Below are 24,189 nucleotides of genomic sequence, written 5' to 3' on the forward strand. Positions count from 1 at the left end.
AGTAGTAGTATACGTACGAAAGAAAAACGCGATAAGTAAGTAGTTTTAGTTGTTTATGTTTGTAAAATCAGCATATATTAACAGGATAAAGGCATTTAAGACGTATACATATATACAATCGAAGAACTCCAAAATTGCATACTAATGTGTGTTATATGACTTAAAGTGCGCGCACAGTTTGTATAACATATGTTGGAAAGAACTAACGTGTGCGTATTATAAAATGACACATAAATCAAATAAGCATGCACAGTCCGTGTAATAGATACGTGAGCTTGAAAACTGATAGGACATAGATTTTCAATTGCCAAAAATATTACAACAACTCGCATTTGATTCAGTAGATAATTCAAATTACATGTTTACAATTACTTGTAACGAATTACTTGCCGTTGCTACGTTGTCAGTGCTATCATGAATAGCAACGCATTAGGCGCGAGCATAATAATAAATTTTAATTCAAAGCATACCAAATAAAGAGCTACACGTGACGTCCGTTTTACCCTATTGTGCATAACCAATTATTGTTATATCTGACTCAAATTTAACGAGCAATATTATAATGGTTCGTATCGTCTCTGCTTTATTATTCATCTTTCACATTTGTCTAGACGACTAAAGAAATAATTAATATCTACTCGTATACAGATGTAACATATACATGCCTGATTGTTTAATTTATGCAATAGTTTAATTTGTGTAATTTTGTATTTTTTGTTGTAGACATTAACACAAATGTGCACTGTCTATCAATAGTATTAGCATAATAATCCACATGATATGCGTACGTGTCCGTGTATATACCGTCTTTTCCTTTTTCGTTTTAAATTCGACACAACGAAACATGAAAATGAACGCATATTAATTCATATTCCGATTTTCTTATTACCGAAACAATAACAAAATAAAAAATCAAAATTAACTTTATTATATCGTTTTTCGTTGTACTAATTATAAAACAAAAAAACGACATTGATTCCCCTGTTCATATTTCCTTTGCTTTCATTAACAAAAATAAATGTTTGAAAATTGAAACGGATTGTTTGATCCCGTTTACCGTTCTTGGATTGAAAAAAAAAACCGGTATACGGAAAACGAAAAACGAGTGGCGTTTGCGGGATGTGCTGCTGTCTTGAGGAGGTAACTCATTGGTGGCGCATTCATGTCCCTTATATAATAATATACCAATGATATTTCGTCAGCATGGCGACGTACGCACTTTTTTCGGGCAGCAAACGTCACGCCGTGAGAGAAGAAGACGTAGACATTTATAAGATTGGAAGGGTTTTCCAGGTATTTTATTTTTCCAAATCTAAATAATCATAATCAGAATACTCAATATCTAATCGCTAACCAATCTACCGGTATTTCACGTTGATCAAGTCGAGTCGATCTGAGCCCAGTATCAAGACCATTCTCAAATTTTTGCTCAACTCAGTTGAGATTTGGGTATCGCTCAGTTGAGTATATCGATTGTCGGTCAGCTATCTCAAATCTAAGCTATATAAATTTATACGTATTCGTCCGCAAACTCAGGATTGAGTTGTTCTAAAAACTCGAAAAAAACTTTCATGAACACGTTATTGAGCATGATGGTCAAAGTCATCTAAAAAGTTTAGAAACAAAGCACACACTCACAGTTAAGTCAAAATACTGACACGTATGTTTGTGAAACGAGCCTCCCCCCCCGGAGCCCCGGAGTCTCTAATTAGCCTATTTGGATACTTTTCTTCCTTAGCACCTATCCTATGTATATGCAATACTTATTTTACAAGGAACTCGTTTAAGTGCTATTATCAGGTGGAGGTGCTTTGATCTTAAGAGCTGTAATATCCCCTCCATTGCGTCCCTTATTCCTATTATCATTCTCATTATTATTATTATCACTCAGTCCCGAGTCACTCCTTAGTTGCAAGGTGAAATTTTATTTCAAAGGCTAATCTCTCTTCACTTTTAATTAAAAGTTATCAATAAGCAGCCTAAAATACCACGAACCAAATAGCTAGAACTCTTAACTTCACAAAGGCAACACATGCCTTAAACATGGCCTCCCTAGTTTTTATGGCGCGCAGAATATTATAGTACTTTTTCTAATGAACTGGTCCGTAAATAAAGCAATGTTACTGATAAATACAAAGCGTTTTTTTATTATTTCATGTCTGGGCAGGAATGTTACTAAACTTTTCAAAATTGTCGGTAGGATGAAAACAAATTATTTATCAGAAAAGTTATACATAAATATTGTTGTGCCATTATAATCAGCTAGCGAGGGAAAATATTGTGTCATTTTTACATAATAAACTCACGAAAAACTAAATTTGATTTTAATAATTACGTTTATAAATTTGTCATTGAAAATTGCATGTCGTTTTACAATGTTAAAACATTATCTTTGACAGACCTGCATATGAACAGTGTCACAATCATTTATTTCAGATTCAGTCAGAAACGATTTTTCTTACTGATGACCGCAACACTGCTTTTTTTCACAGGCGGATGGAAAATTCTTGCCTGAAGTTTTGCTTTTGGGTTCACGCTATGAGGTCAACGGAACCTCTATTTCTAATGTTGTTGCCGGACCATCAACAAATCAAACTCTAGCTACAACAGCCCAGTCTTGCGTTTGCTGCACGAACTGTTCCTGCAGAACAGCCTCACCAGCTGCAGCAGGTTCAGCAGCCTCAATTTCGAAGGCCTTCCAACAGAACGTTTTAAAGGTAAAAAAACCTGCTATCTTACTCAAAATATCAAATTAAAATGATGAAATATACATATACTGACAAATTGTCCATATCAGCGATTTTTTTTCTCCTTTATTAAGTACCGGTAAACGTCACTTTCCCACGAAAAATCTACAGATTTCCCAATTGCTGTCCAAAAATTTCCCAATTTAAGGAATTTTTTTTTTTAATGCAACATTTACTTAGTTTCCCTATGCAGCTCTATGGCTTAAACCTAGATAAATATAATAATGACAGCTTGAGAACACATAGTTATTAATTTTAAAGTATTTGGAAGCATAAAATCAAATACACGAATTTCCCAATTTCAGGTTTTCACGAGTTGTTTTTTCCCAATTTTCAGGTTTTCATGACTCAATTTTTCCCAACTGGACCGGTACGAGTACTTTTCCCAATTGGACAAAAAAATCGGCGCATATTGACCATATCATACACGCATCATTTTACACTGTTTAACTTACACATTAAATATTTTCTATTATAACTAATTATAGAAGTGTCAGTTTGGTGGAAGCCAATGGGTTAACCCTGCATCCTGTGCAGACGGTGTATCTGAGGATGACGGATGCAGATGCAAACGTCACCGCAGTGACAGAAAGGATCCAGGAGCACCTAGATTCAGTGGAGCCTATTGTCGTTTGTGTCTGCAAAGGCATCGGAATAACGGATTGTGCAGGCACAAGCGGTAAAAGATTTTCTTTATTGTTAGTATGTTTGAGTAAAAAGTGCTAATGGTGAGCTAAATTGACCCTCTTTGTCCAATCGTAGGCTCTCATGCTGAAACACATCCTCTTAAATTTCCTACCAAGTTATCGAACAAACTACACAGGAATGTGTCGGAAATCCGTGCGAAAAGGTACACAAGTGGTTAAGATCGGTTTCAAAGGAAGTTCACTGGAACTGGGTTTCAAAAATTCGTACACTGTAAAACAAAATGATTTCTTTCGTGAAATGTCGCATCATGTGGATGTCGTATACCTACTATTCATATAACGGCCCTTGTGGTAACAAGAAACCGTCGGAGACGGGGGATGCTCCTCAAATATTGTTTGTCACAATATTGCAATATATATTCAAATAAAAGGAACCGGCTTGAGGGCACAATAGTTAGGGGGGGGACAATATATTTTTATTTTATAGAAAATTTCAAAGGGCCATAACTAGGTGAAAAATCATTCGACCAGAACCCGCTGATAATATGCACATCTCCTCTTGGTAGTGAAGCTTCCCATACAGTTTCATTCAATTCCGGTCATTAGTTGCTGAGAAATAGCCCGGACAAGAATTGCACTATATGTACAGTTAATGGAAAATTTCAAAGGGCCATAACTATATGAAAAATCATCCGACCAGAACCCGCTGATGGTATGCACATCTCCTCTTGGTAGTGAAGCTTCCCATAAAGTTTCATTGAATTCCGGTCATTAGTTGCTGTGAAATAGCCCGGACAAAAATTGTGCACGGACGGACACACGGACGGACAGACGAAGCGGCGACTATATGCAACCCCCAAAATAAATTTTCGGAGAGCATAAAAAAATAGGCACTGCCCAAGGTTGAATGTCCACTTTTTGATATTTTTTAAACTCCGACATTTAGAGAGCGATCCACAATCCTCGATACCCTTTTGTTTACTGTACTCGTCATCTTGTACTCCCCTATATTTATATTTTTTCACAATTATTTAAGAAATAATTGGTATACGTTATAGTTTGTTGTTGAATAACCCGCGGCTGGAAGTTTAGATGCGTAGGGAGTATATCACGAGTGCAACGCACAAGTGATTTGAAACCACGCATCTAAACTTTCGGCCGTGGGTTATTCAAAACCAAACTATAACTGCACCAATTAGTTCGATTCTAACACGGATTTTACTAAAGATTTATACAATGTATCTTATTTTTCTTGTGTACTATTGTATGTGAAGTTCTCTCCTAAATACGCCCATTGTTTGCTGTCGAATAACCCACGGCCAGAAGTTCTTCTTTGATATATGAAATTTGGCACTTGCCATATTCGAATTAACAATAATGTACTTGGTATAATGTGGTCTTACATTGCTTTCAAAAGAAGTGGTGGTCATTGGCAAATTGTTTAATAATAATTCTAATGTCAAGTTTATCAAATATAAAACAATAAATGAAAAACGGGTTAATGGAAGGTGTTGAAACAATAGTATTGCATTTCTATATACTGTAAAATTTAAACTTTTGCTGTTGTATTATTTAACTGTTCTGTTAAACCAAAACCTTTGATAAAATTAGTGTTATTTTATTAAAAATGTATCTGAAAATTATTCGAAGTATAAAATACAGAGACGAGTACGTACTTAAACTGTCATCTTAATATTAGATCAACCAACAATTTCAACATTTTTATATTAATACATGCGTTACAGGGCTGGAGTTCTTGAAATCCCAGACAAGAAAAATATTCTGCATGACAGAGACGGCCCACCGGGAGTTTTTATCAGAACGAATAGCAAGCGGAGGTATGAACTTTATTATCAGTTGTGATTATAAGTATCATTTAGCAACTTAACAGCAAAAACAAAAAAACTAAAATGAAGTTTGTGGATATAAAAATGAATGACACACTGAAATGTCGCAAAATGAATCATTTCAACCAAATACCATTATATTATGACAAAGCAAGCTTATACATCAAAAGCTTTACACCTATGACAGGCTGTATTAAAGGTGCCTTTCACAGATTTTGGCATATTTTGAAGTTTGCCATTAAATGCTTTATATTGATAAATGTAAACATTGGATCTTAAAAGCTCCAGTAAAAAATCGAGAATAAAATTAAAAAAAGGAACAAAAGTAGCCGGTACCAGGGCTCGAACCAGTTACCCCCGGAGTCCTGGAGTAAAAACGCATGAGCCCTCTCGGCTATTCCGCCGGGTATACACAGTATAAGTATTTTATACCTTTTATAAGCAATCTTCGTAGTTTCGTAAATTTAAACGACAATAACAGAACTCTCCAAATATCAACGCTTTATAATTTTTAGGTTTTCAAATCGTCATAAGATACTTATTATGGCTATATTGGACTATGATAAATGTTCAGTAATACTGTCTCCTCACAATTTTTATAACTTAAACGAACATTTGCTAATCTGAAACAACTTTTTTTCAATTTTTTCAATTTACCAAACCGTGAAAAGATCCTTTTAAGGTTATACTTTGCTTTCAGCATTTATTACATGCATTTGTTTCTCAATAAATGCTAAAGTATATTTTTTTAAACAGACGACGCGAAGGCACACGAGAGGATGAGGCTATTGATGGGGCCGGGATGTTCTAGACCAGGTGATGGACCAGGCCCGGGCCGTTTAGGCAACTGAGCCAGCTGACTACAGGGAAAGTGGTGGTGGCCGTGAGCCGGGAGGAAGAACGCGCCATCAAGGACGCGTTTGCTTGTGTTATCTGTAAAGTTACATTTATTAGTCGAACATTAAATTATTTTATTCATTTCATACACACTCAGTCAATTATGACAGTCATTCATAAAGTGGGAAAATTGTGTACAACACAAAACAAAACATTATTCAATATAATTAATTAATTTGTAACATGCAATCGTTTTAACTTATAAAATGAAATAATGGACAATTCTTAGCTTCAATTTTGTGTTATTTTCACACTATGGTCTTTATTTCAAATAATTGTATAACAGTTATAAGCATATTTTTTATCCTACAACGGAAACATCAAACACAATTATGCTGATTTAATTGTTAAAGATCACAGTGTGTCAAACCATAGCTAAAGACATTAAAACCTTTGCCCTGAACCATATAACAACCTTAAGTGTCAAATTCAGGACCAGTGTCGCACCCTATTTTTGCAACATGTTGAACATTCCTGGTGGGATGCAAGACTAACGTGGACACCTGGTATGAGAATCCACCGCCAGCCAGATACCCGAAGTGCAGGAGCCAGGACGGAACACGACATGCCGTCACAGGGCTTACTGAGGCGGTGCATGTCCTTAAGGGAATAGTTGAGAGTATTAATTAAATGTATATTAAATGAATTAAGGGCTCTCATGTGTTGTATAAAAAGATGTGAATAAAATGTATTAAGTAATTCAATTGTTTTTATTACTTGAAGAGAGCAGCTACGCTGAACAAAGATACATGTATTGCTATTGTGTTATGCAATTATCATGGAAATTCATTTAATACATTAAATCACATCTATATATTAAATCAAAACTTACAAGTAAATTCGCTGAATTGATAACCCCCGCCACATATATTTTGTTTATGGATCAATGCAAATCCCTTGATAGACAGTAGAATCCTAAAAAAATATGTAATTAGGGGTAGGGTTTTTGTTTTGTATGTATTACAATTTTCCTCATTGTTATTTATACATCAATGAAGTTTCATGTTGCAATCTTGTATCCTATCTGAGGTATATCCCTGAAAACTACCAACATACTTAAATAACAAAGGGAAATAAATCTTATTAAATAAACTGAAAGGTTATGGTTCTTGTGCATATCTATACAGCCATGAAGTTTCATGTTCATATCTTATATAGTTTCTGAGATACAGCCCTGATAAGATTTGTGACAGATGGACAATGCCAATTCTATATCCCTTCGCCTTTGGCAGGGGATAGTTATTTGAATAAAAATCAGACATGTACAAGTTTAACATAATATCACGTTACTGTCGGTATACTCGTTCCTCTATAAGAATCTCTCAAAATGTGATTCACAGCTAGGTCGGCATGTATGCTTCTGTCATATTAAAGGAAAGCAAAATTCCTCCATCTAAAATTAAATGCTTTTAAAGGAATATGTTTTTCTAATATGTAAAATTGACCTATTCCTGAATTGTCCCAAATGCAATACCACGCTAGATCAGCATATCATCAGCCTACACATACAATTTCATCCGAATGTTTCCATAATGAAGTAATGCAAATGAAACCTTATATCTTTTTAAAGTGTCATTGACCATAATGGCCTTCAATGCTGAGCTATATTCTAGCTTGCCATATTCAACGTTTTATCAGGGTAAGTCAATGCAAATACTATGGGCTTTATTCTGCTAAATTGCATATCAGAGTTAAAACCCTTTGTCAGTGACCATATATAATGATAACTAAGTGATTCATTGTGATTCCATAGTTAAGAAATTTCTACTGTAGATAACAAGATAAAGATTATTTCACGCAAACGTTAACATGATTGCTTAAATTAAATAAATGGGCATAATTCTGTTTAATGCCAAGGCAGTGGTAAAAGCCTAAATAAGTGACTTTGCATTTTCACCTCAATTATCTTCAAGCTAAACTTTAACCATATTGCACAAGAGCAATAGAGGACACAATTCTTATGTAACGAGGGGAAATGTTTTAGGTCTTAGCCAGTTAATTATATACAGACCCTGAACACACATGTGATTTCTATACCTGTACTAAATATGGAGATTTTCCACGCTCCATTAATTAAGGTTAATCCAATTATAAACAAGAGGGCCATGATGGCCCTGAATCGCTCACCTGACTTACCTTGCTGCATCAACTTAAATTCCATCAGACCCATATACAATCCCAAGCCAGATTTCATTAATTAATTCATTCTGACAAAATTTCATTAAGACATGAAAACTGTGACCTCTTTCATATACACAAGGTTTTACTAGAATTGGCCCAGTGTCCTAGTTTTTGACCCCAGATAACCCATATACAATCCCAACCCAGATTTTATCAAGATACACATTCTGACCAAATTTCATAAAGATTGGATGAAACATGTGACCTCTATTGTCTACACAAGGTTTTTCTATTATTTGACCTAGTGACCTAGTTTTTGAACCCAGATGACCCAAATACAATCCCAACCCAGATTTTATCAAGATAAACATTCTGACCAAATTTCATAAAGATTGGATGAAAACTGTGACCTCTATTGTCTACACAAGGTTTTTCTATTATTTGACCTAGTGACCTAGATTTTTACCCCAGATGACCCAAATACAATCCAAACACAGATTTTATCAAGATAAACTTTCTGACCAAATTTCATAAATATTGGATGAAAACTGTGACCTCTTCTGTCTATACAAACAAATCGTTGACGGACACACGCACGCACACATGCACACACGCACAACGGACGACGGACATCACACTGTCAAATAAGCTCACCATGTCACTTCGTGACAGGTGAGCTTAAAAGGTGCATAATTCTGCTCCATTTCAAGAGTTATAGATCGTGGTAAGTTACCTCACCGAATAACACTGAAGTCTGAATTTAAAATCTTAAAAAAATGGAGGTGTTGCACATTAACCTTTACTAGAAAATTTCCAGAGCATAGCTATGACTGTAAGGTTACAAGTCTAGCTAAAATTGTGCTTATACAGTGCGTATACGCTATTCTTTATAATTAATCAATTGTGTAACAGAGAGGGTAATCATGTGAAAGTCAAGATGGCGAAGTCCATGCTGAGACAGGTATTGTTTGTTGTTGTATACCCTCTATTACTTTTATTAATTGTTTAACTCACTTTCCTGCCATATCATGAAGAAAGTTTTCAGCATTTATTTTGTATTAATATTCGCTCTACATCTAAATTTAACTCGCTACAAAATTTCTTAGTGGGATCACACAATAACTTAACAAAATTAATAGCAAGTGAAGTCAAGATATACAGCGAATCTTAAAACGCAAAGACCACTTATCACTTTTTCACTGTTTTGGCAGGAACGTGAGCGGCATTTAACATTAAACAAAAGTTATTATTAAAAAGCGAAAAATACTGCATATACATAAGACATCACCATCTTGACTATCACGTGATAACCCCCTCTGTCATACAAGCGATAAATTATGAGGAATAGTGTCTCGTTAGTTCTATTATTTTATTAACAGCATTTTGCAAAGGGGCCTGATCAAGATTAACCGCACTATTCAATAAAACATGTAAGTATGGAATTTCAGACAATGCGATCACTATATGACCACCTTCAGAGGCATAAAGAGACCTGTTTTTCAACATGTATATTAAGACCAAACTTTTATAAATGCCTTAACAGAAACACTATTCTATAAGATAACAGAAAACACTTTCAATAAACAAGCATGTACAATATTCACGCAGGATCAATACTTTGCGGCTCGGTCACAAAATGCTTCAGTAACATTGAGCTAAAAAAGCCGTTTTAAAATTGTTGACATATTTTAGGGACATATAATATCTGTATATAACATCATGCATGTATATACACATTATGCAGAAACGTTTATCTAAGATATGTTTATCTCATTTTTACTGCATCATTCATTTTTATATTTTAAAACATACGGACACAATCGTAATCAAGATCAATATGAAATATAAAGAAATTAAATTAAAACAAAGTAATATGGTTGCCATATCTAACCTGGAATGCGGTGACTATTCCAGGAATGCATAAAACTGTCAAACTATATTCTGCTATCAGTAACAGTAGGCTGGAAACACAGAACTTCACCAGTTGATCGTCCATGGTTGACCATATCTACCAAAACTGCCTTTAGGGGGTAATTAACCCGCTGGTTGACCTCTGGCCACATTCGCTCTATTTTGTGATTCTTAAAATAATGAAGATGACTAAGAATTGCAACATTTATCAGTATGGGAAATAAAGGAACTATGCTTTTTGGAAATAATCATGCAGTCTGCCATGCTAAGAGGATAATGTATGTATGTTTTTCTTTTGACCTTGCAGTCAAGGATAACCCATGAACGTGCAAGAACTTATTTCCAATTTTTGTTTGTTTTTTGTTTGCTGAAGAGACAGCAAGCAGAAGAGACAGTATTTGGATACAAGGAATCCGGGTGCGATACCCTAGCTCTTTGTGAATAGATCCCTTGGTTCTTTTACGTGCTCAGTGTATAGCACCGATACACGCGAAAAGTACCTGGGTTTTATACCAGTACAGCTCTAGTTGGGTGGGAAACACTTGAAGAATTTCTGAAAGTTTCAGTACACCAGCCAGGAATTGAACCGGGGACCTCTGGAATGGTAGACCAGAGTGTTACCACTCGATAACCACACCAACCAACACAAACTTGACACAAACATGAGGAATTTTACATTGATAGCCATATCAATAATTATTTGATTGGAAAGCAATCTTACTCGTTTTTACTGTGACTGTATGTACGGCATTCTTGCCGTATTGCTCCGCCGTGTCGCATTTCGTTCCTGCATGTACAGGCAGAGGTACAATTTTGTCACGTGGTCAATCCTGACCTGATCCCACATGCCATACGTCAGAACAGCCTGGCTGTAAGAAGTTGAAAAATACTCTAAATTATACTTTATAAAATATAATTCCATAAAACTAATTTATTTGACTAACATATTTACTCCTTGTAATTACATATCTCACATATATATGAAATGTAGGTAACATGTACAGTTAAAATTAAAACATAAGTAATAATACATTAAAATGATATTTTTTCTGCATAATAACAGTAAACACAGTCAAACAGGCGAACTTACCGATATACGCAATCATATATTAGTAGGTTGTTTTTAACTGCCATTTTTCTGCTGAACCCGTCAATTACTAGTACATGTGTAACACCAAAACATCCCCAGCCTTTCATTTGGTCCATGTGGAGCTTATGGCGAAAGAATTCAGCATAGTAGGGAATTGGGTTCAGGTTCCTAGCTCCCTATAAAAGAACACTTAAAGGCTTCAGAATAACTATTATCTAATAGGATCTCAGTCAAAAATTCATTATCCCTTAAAAGTAAATGAAACGATAACTTATATATGTAAAATGTACTATATTTACAAAGATATCTAAATAAAACGCATTATTGTTGAAAAAGATATTCTTGTCTTCCTTTTCCCAACAAAAAGCTTTCACAATTAAAACTGAAATTACCATCAAAATGTTTCGTTACAGCCATTATGTGATTTTAAAATATGATCTAATAAATGTGAGTTTTAGCAAGCGTGAAGTTTCTCCTTATCTTTTGTATTATTCCTTGGGATTGTAGAAAATTGACACTAAGTTTTTGCTCGAATTCCATTTTATTTATTCATGTTCCCTTTCAAGCTTATGTCAAATTTAAAACTTATGATAAAAGAATAGTTATTGGAATTTGATGGTATTGTCTTTTGGTTAAAGGGGCCTTTTCACGCTTTGGTAAATTGACAAAATTGAAAAAAGTGGTTTCAGATTCGCAAATTTTCGTTTGAGTTATGATATTTAAGAGGAAAAAGTTATACTGAACATTTACTTTGCTCTAAAAGAATATTTATATGCATCTTTTGACAATTTAAAAACCTGAAAATTATAAAGCGTTGCAATGCGAAACGATTGAATAATTTGAAGAGTTCTGTTGTTGTCGTTATATTTTGTGAAACTACGAGGATCGCTTATATGATGTATAAAATACTTCGTTCATTGTGTAAGGAAGCATGGCCGAGTGGTCTAATGCGCAGACTTTTTACTCTAGGACTCCAGGGGTCAGTGGCTTGAGTCCTGCTGTGGTTTACTTTTTTTCTATTTTTTAATTTTATTCTTGATTTTTTACTGGGGCTTTTTAGTTCAAATGTTTACATTTATCAATATAAAGCATTTAATGACATTAAACGTCAAAATATGCCAATATTTGTAAAAAGGCCCCTTTAAAGCTCAATACAATCTGCAAACGATTGTTTGTAAATCATTTTTTACATGCTGTTAATGCTTCTTATATAGTAAACTAAATGTAAGGCTCATATGAATACATTAAAACAGTTGAGATTAAAGTGTCGTACACTTTGTCTCTCTTGGTTGTATGGAACATGTGTGTTCCGAAGTGCCTGTCCCACCCTCACTTCTGACACATGCATGCCCTGTGATGCCAAATATCCGGTAATCATTTTCCGGCCAAAAGATGGTCCAACCTAAAACACAAATAAGATTCATACTTTATAGTTTCATCATACAAACTTACAAAGACATTACCAGATCAGATATGCTGAAACACGCTATGCACAAAGAAAATGATCCCTTGCGCCGCATAGACAACACAATTTTGAGAGTCTGTACCAGTATTGCTCTTAAAAGTTACAGAGGTAAAATGTTTATAACTCATAATGTTGATTCATTGAACCCATTTGACATACATTTCAGAAGCAATGGCTTCTTAGCAAAATAAATATGCAAAAATGGTAAAAGGTTGTTTCAGAACAAATAAATTGTTAAATGTCATTTTTATTTTAGAAACCACCATATATCTTAATTTTGCCATTTTGTAACATTAACGGTTGAGCACTCAAATAGACAGTCGTATAAAAAAATATGTTGCCTTTAACAAAATAAATACAAAAAAACACCACCTGTTCTTTCTATAAAATCTGGTGTGAAATGGACAATGCCGGCTTTAATTTTGATTTTAATATTTTTAGATTCCACTTATCTGAAAAACATCTAAGCATTTTGTTATGGAATAGTAAAAGAACAAGGAGATGTGTTTTATGTATAAACCTGTTCGACTGCTCCACGCACTGCCACAGTTAGATCATCCTCTCTTACAAGTGGACCTCCTTTTCTGATGTTGTTGTCTTGGCAGTATATTATTACTGAGCGTTCAGAAGCACCTCTCTGAATGTTGTAAGTGTTAATCAGGTATCCAGATACCTGTTGATGGGTTATTCCGTAAACCCCAATAAGCTGTCTCACAACGTCCCCATACTCATCTAAAATTCTAGTAGACTTAGATCAAATCATCTAAGTATAATTACTAAATTCTCAATTTCTCATCCATGTATTAACTAAATAACTAGCACGAAATCATATGAATATTAATATATGAAAGAATTCTTAAACTATCAGTTATGTTCTTTCTGTTTACATAATTATTATTTCTCTGTAGGTACTAAACATTTAAAAGGGCCTATCAAACGTCAAAATGAAATGCAATGAGTGAAGCATTTGGCCAAAAGCAATTATAACAACTTTTCTTTTTTGGTTCTGATGCAACACATATCATGGAGAATATTTACTGAATGTTGTTAGCTATTATATTTTAGTGTCAGAATATACACAGTAAATTTTAAATTGTACATTGTCTTTAACAACTTTTTATGTCAAATGTGTTCGTTTATTCATAAATATCCAACAAGTTTTCTTTAAATTCAACACTTTTTCAAATGAGGTTGGCCTAGTTTGCTTATGTAATTAGATGCAATACTTTACTCGCAGCCCCATAAGCCATATTTGTCATAGCACATTATAATAAAATGTCAATAATACCCGACAGGGGAGTCAGACAGTATAGATAGATTGATAGATTATAAGCTTCCATAGGCCTTTCATTAATTATATTGTCATTATAATGGCATTGTTAATTTATTGGCTTGAGCTACAGAAAATACAGGACCAGGGAAACGTTGTTTGATAATTAGTTTACCACCAAATTAATGTTTAATTAAACAATAAAACTAGTTTTTTTCTTGAATGCAATGGCTTAATTGTGTCGAAGGGAGGCAACTGCACAAGAAGATAAATCATGACTTATCTCCCAAAAAACAGCGGAGCGCCCGTCGTTTTCCGTATACCGTATAATCAAATCAAAAACCGTAAATGGATGCAGGCACTGTGTTGCAATTGTCAAATTTTGATATTTGTATAATTGAAATTGAAAAGAAATATGAATAGGGAATAAGTTTCGTATTTTGTTTTGTTATTAGTACACCGAAAAACGATACAAAGAACTCAAATTAGTTTTTTGTATGTGTTTCGGTTATAAGAAAATCGGAATATGAATTAATATGCGTTCATTTTCATGTTTTGTTGTATCAAATTTAAAACGAAAAAGGAAAAGACGGTATATACACGGACCCGTTAGATAATCCACTCTCAATTTGGTTTATTTTACATAAATATAAACAACATGATAATCGATTGCCACCTGTCACAATATGTTTTAACATTGCGATTGTTTCTAACCACTGTCATGTATTATGTAATACGTTAAGTGCACTAATTATTATTGTACACCCACTTTCTTTTTCACGTGACCTTTTGAAGTGTATACTATTACATGGCTAAGACAGACGATGTACTATGTACAATTTGAAATAAAGTTTTGTTCTGTTCTGTTCTGTTTGTTTCATAAGATTAAGCCACCAAGGAATTCAGTTCAAATGTATTTGCCAATAATGTCTACGAATCACAATTGACAAAAGGCTTATTTATTATGCATATGTTTTGTTTAGATGCAGCTCTAACAATCAAACATGACATACATAACTTAATATCAGACCGAATATTTGTTATAGGATACCAATATGTTATACTGAAAAAGGATATTATTTACGCTTCATTCATGACAGCGCTATTTGATTGTGTTGTATTTGATATAGTCTAGAGATTAAACACGGACATATAGGGGCGGATAATTGAAATAATGTAGAAGATTAGCAACAGAAAGTGCGTTATGATAAGCTTTCTGAACTCAACAGACACATTATCTGGTCATATAGATTAGATCTTGTGATGGTCTAGAAATTGTATCATTGCAGTTCACAAACGGCAATTTGTTAAATGTACATGCATCGGGTTGTTTTCAATGTGACAGTTTTACGCAAAGTGCAATGTGGACGCATGGATTTCAATTAAATGCAAATGTTTAATTTACTACGCGTTCAAATTTGCTAAGCAGTGATGTATGATTTTCCGTTTAAATATTGAGAGGGAAGGATTCAGTGTGATGCATTACCTTGACTTAAAACACATCTTTACAAGTCTTATAAATTTGAATTGATCGTAGGATACAAATTCTTCTAAATTTTGCAATATGTTTTCTCTCTCTATTGCATAGGGATATCTCAATGTATGTTTGCTACTGTTCCTAAAGATAGGTTGTCTTGGATATACACTTTGAGCATTATTATTATCATTTCTATACAATCCTTCTGTATGCATATAAAAATAAAATACATGTATCCACGCCAGCAACCCACATTTAAAAGCACGCATTTCTATATTTGTTGTCCTTGCGTCGCTTCTCCGTTTCGTACTGTTTTAGAAGAAGGAATATACAAGGTAAGCAATGTAATACAATATTGACCCTTATGTGCATTCCACAATTTCAATTATACTGTCATCAAACAAACATTTCGCAATACATGTTAAACTTACGTTTTAAGCACATAGAGTGAGTTTGTACAAAGTTGTTGTTGACAGCTCTTAAACATTTACGCGCATTGAACAAGAAAAGCACATATTCTGCGGCGGAAATCACAAACATAAGTGTGACCCTGTTTGAACTATGTTGCGGAGGTTACACCCATGAGCTACAATTTACACACAATACAGAAAAGCTGTGATTTGTCAATGAAATTGCATGGAAAGGGATACAATACTATATTTGCCTCAGTATACAACATATACCATTAATACACCTAATTTGTGATTTTATATTGAACAGTTATGCGCTAAATATATATTTTAGTTCACAAACTCTATAGCAAACATATTCATTTGACTGTGGAATGCACACTATGTTCTTTCAGTTTTGTAAACTTTAGATTGTTAATGCATAACTCGAGACCTTGTGCGATAGACCATCAACATACTTTGCTGAAAATACCACAAGTGCACTAACGCTTTAAACTATAATTGATTGCACGTGGCAGAATCGTTGATTTTAAATAAATCCATCCACTGACTCGAAAATATTTTAATTTTAGGGATGATCGGCATGGATATAGGACCGTTATGCAAGGAGGTAACTATAGTTGCACAATTTCAATATGTTTTGTTTCAAAACAGTAATACATATTTTGGAAATATATTTGCTTTTTACTTACTTTGTGGTCCTAAAAATAAAATTGTGCATGAAGTATTGGGAACAAATAATGCTTACAAATACGAATGTTCATACAACATCGATCATTGTATGTTAAGCACAATTGTAATTATACATAATCCAACACGAATGACCTAATATGCACTAAACTAACGTTCCAAACATAATGGATGGTTTGTGGTAAATTTGTTATGAATGGAGGCATTCATTTGTGCTATCTGCATGAATATATAACTACTTCATATTCACTAATACATGCATTGGGTATTTAAGTTTACATGTGTACAATCTAGCATTTATCCTTTTAAGTATACATGAATGACTTTTTTAGTATTGTTGCTCATATTATTTCAATAAGTTGAAGTAATGGCTCGCATCGGCTTATATTACTAGACTTCCCGAAGCTCAACAGCCTTTGACATTTTCTGTCAGGCCTGTCAGACCTGTCAGGTTATTATGTCAGACCAAACAATGCGTGAAAATCATATTGATTAAAACAAGAAAAAAGTTTAACAGCAAGAATAAATGAATAATAAAATATTGCTGTTTCTTTTTTTTTATCAGATAGTTCTGAGAAACAAAGTAAAGTAAACATAGTTTGTTAACGTGCAGTTTCACAGTATAAAGTCAATACAAACATCAATAAATGTATGGTATTTATTTAAACGATTCATGTCATCTTCGCTGTCGTCGTGTTTCTTGTCTTCTTCATCGTTCTGTGAGTATCCAGGCTCGGGCACAATGGGGGCTTTGCTATGGAAAAATAAAATAACATTATTTAATTCACAATCATATTGTTATGAATAACACATATATATGTGAACATTAACTTCCTCATTTTTAAAGTCACTACAGCCATCGATATCAGTATCATATATATTCAAACGCTTAATGTCATATCCGCTGTCCTCTCCTCTCTGCTATCTTGATCAATACAAAGTATAGGACAGGAACAATGCAAACATATAAATAATTTGTAATTAAAAATTGCGGGATATTTACAACAGAGTATTACATGAGTGTAATAACAATTCAGCTATAGACATGCACTACAACTGATGCATATCGCGGAGGAGAACGGAAAACTGCACTAAAGATAGTCCAAACCCAGCCGCACTTGTTACTGTGAAACCATTTATTTTCGACAGCACAAAATTTCGTCATTTTATCATAATGACGATTTCGGCAGCACTTAAATTCGCCGATTTCTGATTTTGAATTTAAAAAAAATGCGTCAGTCAATATCCGATTTGTGTGTAATACATATTCGCGATCAATCGCAGTTGCGAAAAATCGTGGTACGAATGCGGGAACACACTTGAGAATCACTGCAGGAGGTGGGGCCTGTTTGTCACATGCCAATTAACTAGTCTTTGTTATCAAGGGACAGTAATGGACCCTCTTAATGTATGCCATTCACACGTTCATTGTTATGATTAGCGGACAAGTGGGATCGAATAACCGTTTACGAGTGTTTGTGACAACGAAGCCAATTGCCAATTGGTCTTATTCTATTATTATAATACGAAAGAGGTTCCAGATTGTTATGTGTTTTTTTTTCAAATAAAATGCTTTTTTTTCTGATATCAACATTAAAACTATAAACTCTATGTGTGTGTTTGTTCTTAAAAAGTAAACTACCGGTATATAAATCAATAATGTCAATAATTTAAAAATAAATAAATTGATACATATAAAATAGTAATAAGTGTGGTTAAACGCGAACAATCAAACAACAAACAGCAATTGAAATATTCTTTATTAATGTGTGATAAATACGCATGTTGATCACACATCGTCATCTTTTCATTTGGTTTATTGTCTTTCATCGGCATTCGCTGCGTGGTGGCTAATATGCAACACCCCTAAAAAACACAATGCACCTAATGGGTAATAAAGTAATAAACAATTAGCGCTAATTCATTACTACTCTACATAAACGAAGTCAACGCATTCGATACAGCTGTACCGCACACGCGTTTTAAAGAAGTGTAACGTGTCAGTTAAGTACCTTATGCAATGTACATCCCTTTGTGTCAAAACCGGATAAATCTTGATTACGAAACAGCAGTGAATGTATGCATGGATTATGTTGGAATTTAATGCCTCATGTCTACGGTAAAGTTTTAAAATATTGTTCAACTTAGTGTTTGTTTTTGTTCAAACATAGAGCATGATTGTTCGTTAGGATCTTAAATTCGCCGATCGGTCGTCTGACGAAATTTATGAAAATTAATGCCTTACGATTAATAATGGTTTCACAGTATTTAATTTCTCGTTAATTCAGGCTTCGCAACCAGAAAATACAACGCTTACTATTGCCAAAGAGCTTCGCCACGTGCCAACAATTATTTATGCAATTTCTATCATATCAATATAAACGCCATATCGCAGATGGCCACCGTACCGTACCAATATATTATCGATAAGGCGTACCGTTGATTGTCCAGTGCAACCTATTATTAAATATTCGCATTGCCCACAATATTTTCCAAAGCCAAAACATATATAACAGTTACGGAGAAGCACTCTAACGAGTGCTTGAGCACCAATCCTACATCGACACTAATTGTTAAAGCATTTCTGTCACCATTATACTAGCACTATGTGCTTATGACAGATTCTAAATTGACCTCGCTCGGACGTTTATGAATAAATAAATAACTAAATAAATAAATAAATAAATAAATATATATATATATATATATATATATATATATATATATATATATATATATATATATATATATATATATATATATAATGTGTTGGCCGGTTATAACTTTATATAACACACGTTGACTTTTGTTATTGTCTGATGTTACAATTAATATAATGTTCGCAACATATGATACGTTACCAGCAAGTAACCCCGTTGTGCATGTACGTCCGCGTTCTCTGGCATTCCTGAAAATCAATCAAACTGGTATTTGTTTCTAAGGACTTTCAATATTATCATGTTGGATGATCTTTGGCAATATCGTGTCAGACTCAAATAACATAGGATATATATGTGACACTCTTGTCTTCCGATAACAGGAATATGACCATCCGGACTTGAATTATTATTCGTTTATTATTTTTTCCGCGTATGCTGCTTTCGGTCTTGATTTGTTTCTAGGTTACCAGTAACGATTGGCTGCTATTAATTAACCGTCCTAAATGCCACAGACGTAACGTGTATTGCCAGTTTAAATCTACGATATAGTTATGTAGAATTGTTACATTTTTCTGAGCGCGTATCATGCACCAACACGAAATGCAGCATTAAACGATTCATTTGCGATGTTTTGTAACAACCAAACGATGTGTTCAGCAACGTTTTATATGAATGATCGCCTTTATAGATATCTTATGAATTAAGTAAGTACTGTCAAAAAATGAAATACGCTTAAAAGTTAAAGCAACGCATTCTCCGATTACAGTAACCACCAACTTACTCCAAATCGAATCATTAAGTGTTGGAAATTAAGACGACACGTTTTTATTATAGAATTGTTGTGATAACATGTAACACTATTGTTTTTGAAAAAAAACCTTTAACAAACACGCCATTATGAGTGATGCATTGTTTCAAATTGACGATGCAAAAGCCATTCCAATTACGTGAAATGGTGTTAATCAACATGACGTACGCAAAACGGAAACTTATGTATGACATGTGTAGGATGAAACTATTTAATTGAAGAACAACTTCGAGTTAATTGTTCATCACTTAAAACTGATTTAAGCATTAGTGGCAACTAAGAGGTTTATTTCGCTAGAGTAACGTAAATGCTACGCTAGGTATCACTCTACATGCGGTAAAGAGAAACAAACTGGTGATTTGTATTGCATCGACATTGTCGTCATTAAAGGTTGTTTAATGTATTAATTAATTCATGATTATTTCATTATAAGTATATTGTTTCAATAAATCGTTTCAACATTACAAAATTATGGTAATATGTGTTAATATCTGAGAACAGGGATATCATAAACTACTTAAGTAAGTGCCACAATTTTGTGTAACACTTTGGTGTAAGTACGTGTAGGAGAATGTATAGAATGGGCAATTCTTCAACACCCATGTCTGTCGTTGTTAATTTGATGAGTTGGTTCTTCTACTGTTTGTTTACAAACATAAGAATAACATATGTAAGTGAAAGTTAACTCAGCTAATAACGAAGCAGTAGACAAAAGTGTCACTGTTTGTCTATGAACGAAAAAACAACCAGTGTTCAGCAGTTTGTGTCACCGTAAATAAGGTGGTGCATGTTAAGGGATTCAACCGATTCAAGTCAGCATGAGCTCAAGGATTTGGTATTGTGTTGTAGAGGGATGAATTATTCAATATACCATACGCAAGATCTTACAAACATGCATTGTCTAATTCCATGTATATGTCTAAGCAATGTATTCGTATGATTCGATTTTATTAGGTTTAAAATAGAGTGTATATTAATGTAAAACAACGTTTACCAACCTTTGTAAAACTCCTTGTAAGGTACTCATTAATTATGCAAACTATTGCAATATATCATTGTCTATACAATATAAAATTTAATTTGCTGGTTATTATTGTTGCTTTTCAAGAAAGTATCCTTTTTATAATTAAATAAGACTTTTGTCTAAAATTCCAAATTTTGATCATAAATAAATACTAAATGGTAGTAACTGCCGATGCAAACACACGATGACGTGAAAGTCGAACACAACTAAAACCGGAATGCTTTGTATCCTGCGCGGCACTGCGAATTCAATTTATCATATATTTTGTAGCTTGTTCCCCGCATGATCAAGTATAGACACATGGTCATTTTGCATTCAAACAAGTGTTGTTCTGTTTTTTTATCTGGAATTACAGTATAACCGTGTTTTTACCTATGACAAAAACGTATGCGCATTTCTTCATTCAATATACTTCAAACTGAACTCCTTATCTGACGACATAACATATAACAAAAGTAAATATTCGGCTTTCGTGGACATTGAAAAAACCAGCAGTAAGTATTGTCTTCACATAAACGATTGACTTGTCTACCATATTTATGCAGATTTGTTCAAGAAATAGATTATGTGGTTTGATGATGATATTACAATAAATCAACTCGCCGCCAAAACGGAAACTAATTATTCATGTTGACGTTGATTAGATGTGGCCATTCATTAATTGAACTCAAAGAGGAGTTGTACTAAGATTTGTCTTCGCGTTTTGTCCTTAAACGATTTATTGTATTGTGGTTACTAAAATTTAACACATGCAATATTTACTGTTTTTGATTACGCAGCAAACATTGTAATGTTATGCATATCAACATATACATAAATTTGAAAACATGACTCTCGTATGCAAGTGTAACTTAAAACACTGTCCAATCGATTAGTAACGCATACTGTATCTAAGTAACTTTTACTAGCTGTATACTGTGTATCAATTTTGTCACACAATTAGAATTAACATTTCAACAGTGTTCAATGGTTAGCTGAAGAGAATAATGTTTCTATAAATAGGTTATTTGCATTTAACGATATTATCAAACATCTAACTAGGCGTGAGACATAAATTCGGTTGATGTTTAATGAAAACCAAAGGCAGCCTGCGAGCACTTACTTTCGATAATGACTGTCTTTATTCCTTATATATATATATATATATATATATATATATATATATATATATATATATATATATATATATATATGTGCCTTATCGTGTTGCATTGTGTGTGATATAAACTATGAAGGACCTAGAAGACAATGCTCATCATTATATGTGTATCTATTCTTATTTTTAATAACATGTTAATACCTACAAATAGTATATATACATACTTGCATTATAACAAATGAAAAAAATAGAATTTAAGAAATAAATGGGTCTATTATAATTAAACAAGATACACGTGCAGTTTATGACAAAAACTAAAAATAAGTTTCGTTTCAAAAACTCACACTAAAACAATCGAACGGTATACGATGGTTAATGTGTAGACATTAGTTAACGATGGTTAAGGTGTAGACATTAGTTAATCGATAAATTAAAAAGTTCATATGACTATCATTTATCTGAAATACATTTTTAATTTATACAAAATCAATAACCCAGAACAGACACCACATTGTCTCGGAATTGAATCAAGTTTATATGTTAGTACGACAGTACGTACACATTTTACTTAAAGAATGATATTGTGCTAGACATTAAAACATACTTATTCTGTCGCAAAAACATAATCGACAAAGACAATTTCATGAATGTTGAATGTTGGACGATGCAATTCAGAACTTATTAACTGTTTATATTAGATTATTGAGAATATGAACTCGATCTTACAGTAAGCAACAGATAAGGTCATCATCGATTTGTTGATGAATTTGAAAACATTTACTCAACACTTTTGGCAGCATGAGCAGTGTTTTCTCCCTCATGAAAATATCTTCTAACAGTGGGCAGCCGACTATCTAAATATATAAAACTTAACACAAGTGCTTATTTATGAAATAATTCTATAAAACTCTAAAATCATACTCTAACATTATCTTCTACAATAGTGTATGTTCCAGCTGGTATCAATGGATTTATTATCAAAATAAGAAAATAAGGACGTACAACGCCCAAGAAGAAAGTGGTTTATAAGGTGAAATCATGTGATTATTTACTCTCTTTGAAAGATTTCATTAGAAATGGTTTATGTATCACTGAAGTTTATGCTATTTTGTATGGGTGCATGCTGTTCAAATCTTTTTATAGAAGGTTAATATAAAGAATCAGTGTTATACATTACTACACCCACTTCTAACGATTTCAGAAGGTGATATGACCTAAAGAATCAATACGTTTGAAAACAGCACGTCCCACCTGCGCTAAGACAAACAGTAAACGCGCAAAAAATGTTTTAGTTAAGACTGTATGTTCTCCATGCATTGTTCATTCGAATTAATGCTTGTGCGACCGACATTTGACGTAAATTTGGACATCTCACGCAAAACAGTTCCAAGCGGTAAGGTGGCTTTTTTCAAAATACAACTTGTATCGTCTTTGTCCCTAAGATACATTTACTTCTAAGTTATTAGTTAGTGATTAAGCAAGACATGTTGGTAATATTGATCAGTGTGTCTATGCAGTATAACTTTTGGAAAGACCAAGTGTGATTATGTTATAGAAATGTTTTTCAACCGCAGTTAAACCTTAACAATGGCAATTTGTATTTCATTTGCGAACTGTCTCCGGTTCAACATGAAAATGCTATTACTTTCTATCGGCTAAAAATATCCAATTAGTAGTACTCACCCCTCAAGTTGGTATTGCGATAGTATTTCAAGCTCGTACTCGATAAATGTAGACAGCGGAAATAGCCGTTATATGTATTGCTACAACTGTAATCGAAAATCAAATATATTGTAAGAAAGCTGTAACAAATACGTTAAGGGCACATATATTGCTAAATAAAACGTGATGACGTCCCTACACACTTTCTGCTTGCATATGCATCTACTATTATATTTATGTGGCCTGTTTTCGTATTTTTGGTTGAAAACGGGAACATGGACAAAAATGAGTTAATCACATTTTTCAGAAGCTTCTATGTTTGTAAAACGCGGAACTATTAAGATTATTGAAATATGTTTCAATT

This window comes from Dreissena polymorpha, chromosome 5, assembly GCF_020536995.1.
Source record: "Dreissena polymorpha isolate Duluth1 chromosome 5, UMN_Dpol_1.0, whole genome shotgun sequence".
NCBI classification, from domain to species: domain Eukaryota; kingdom Metazoa; phylum Mollusca; class Bivalvia; order Myida; family Dreissenidae; genus Dreissena; species Dreissena polymorpha.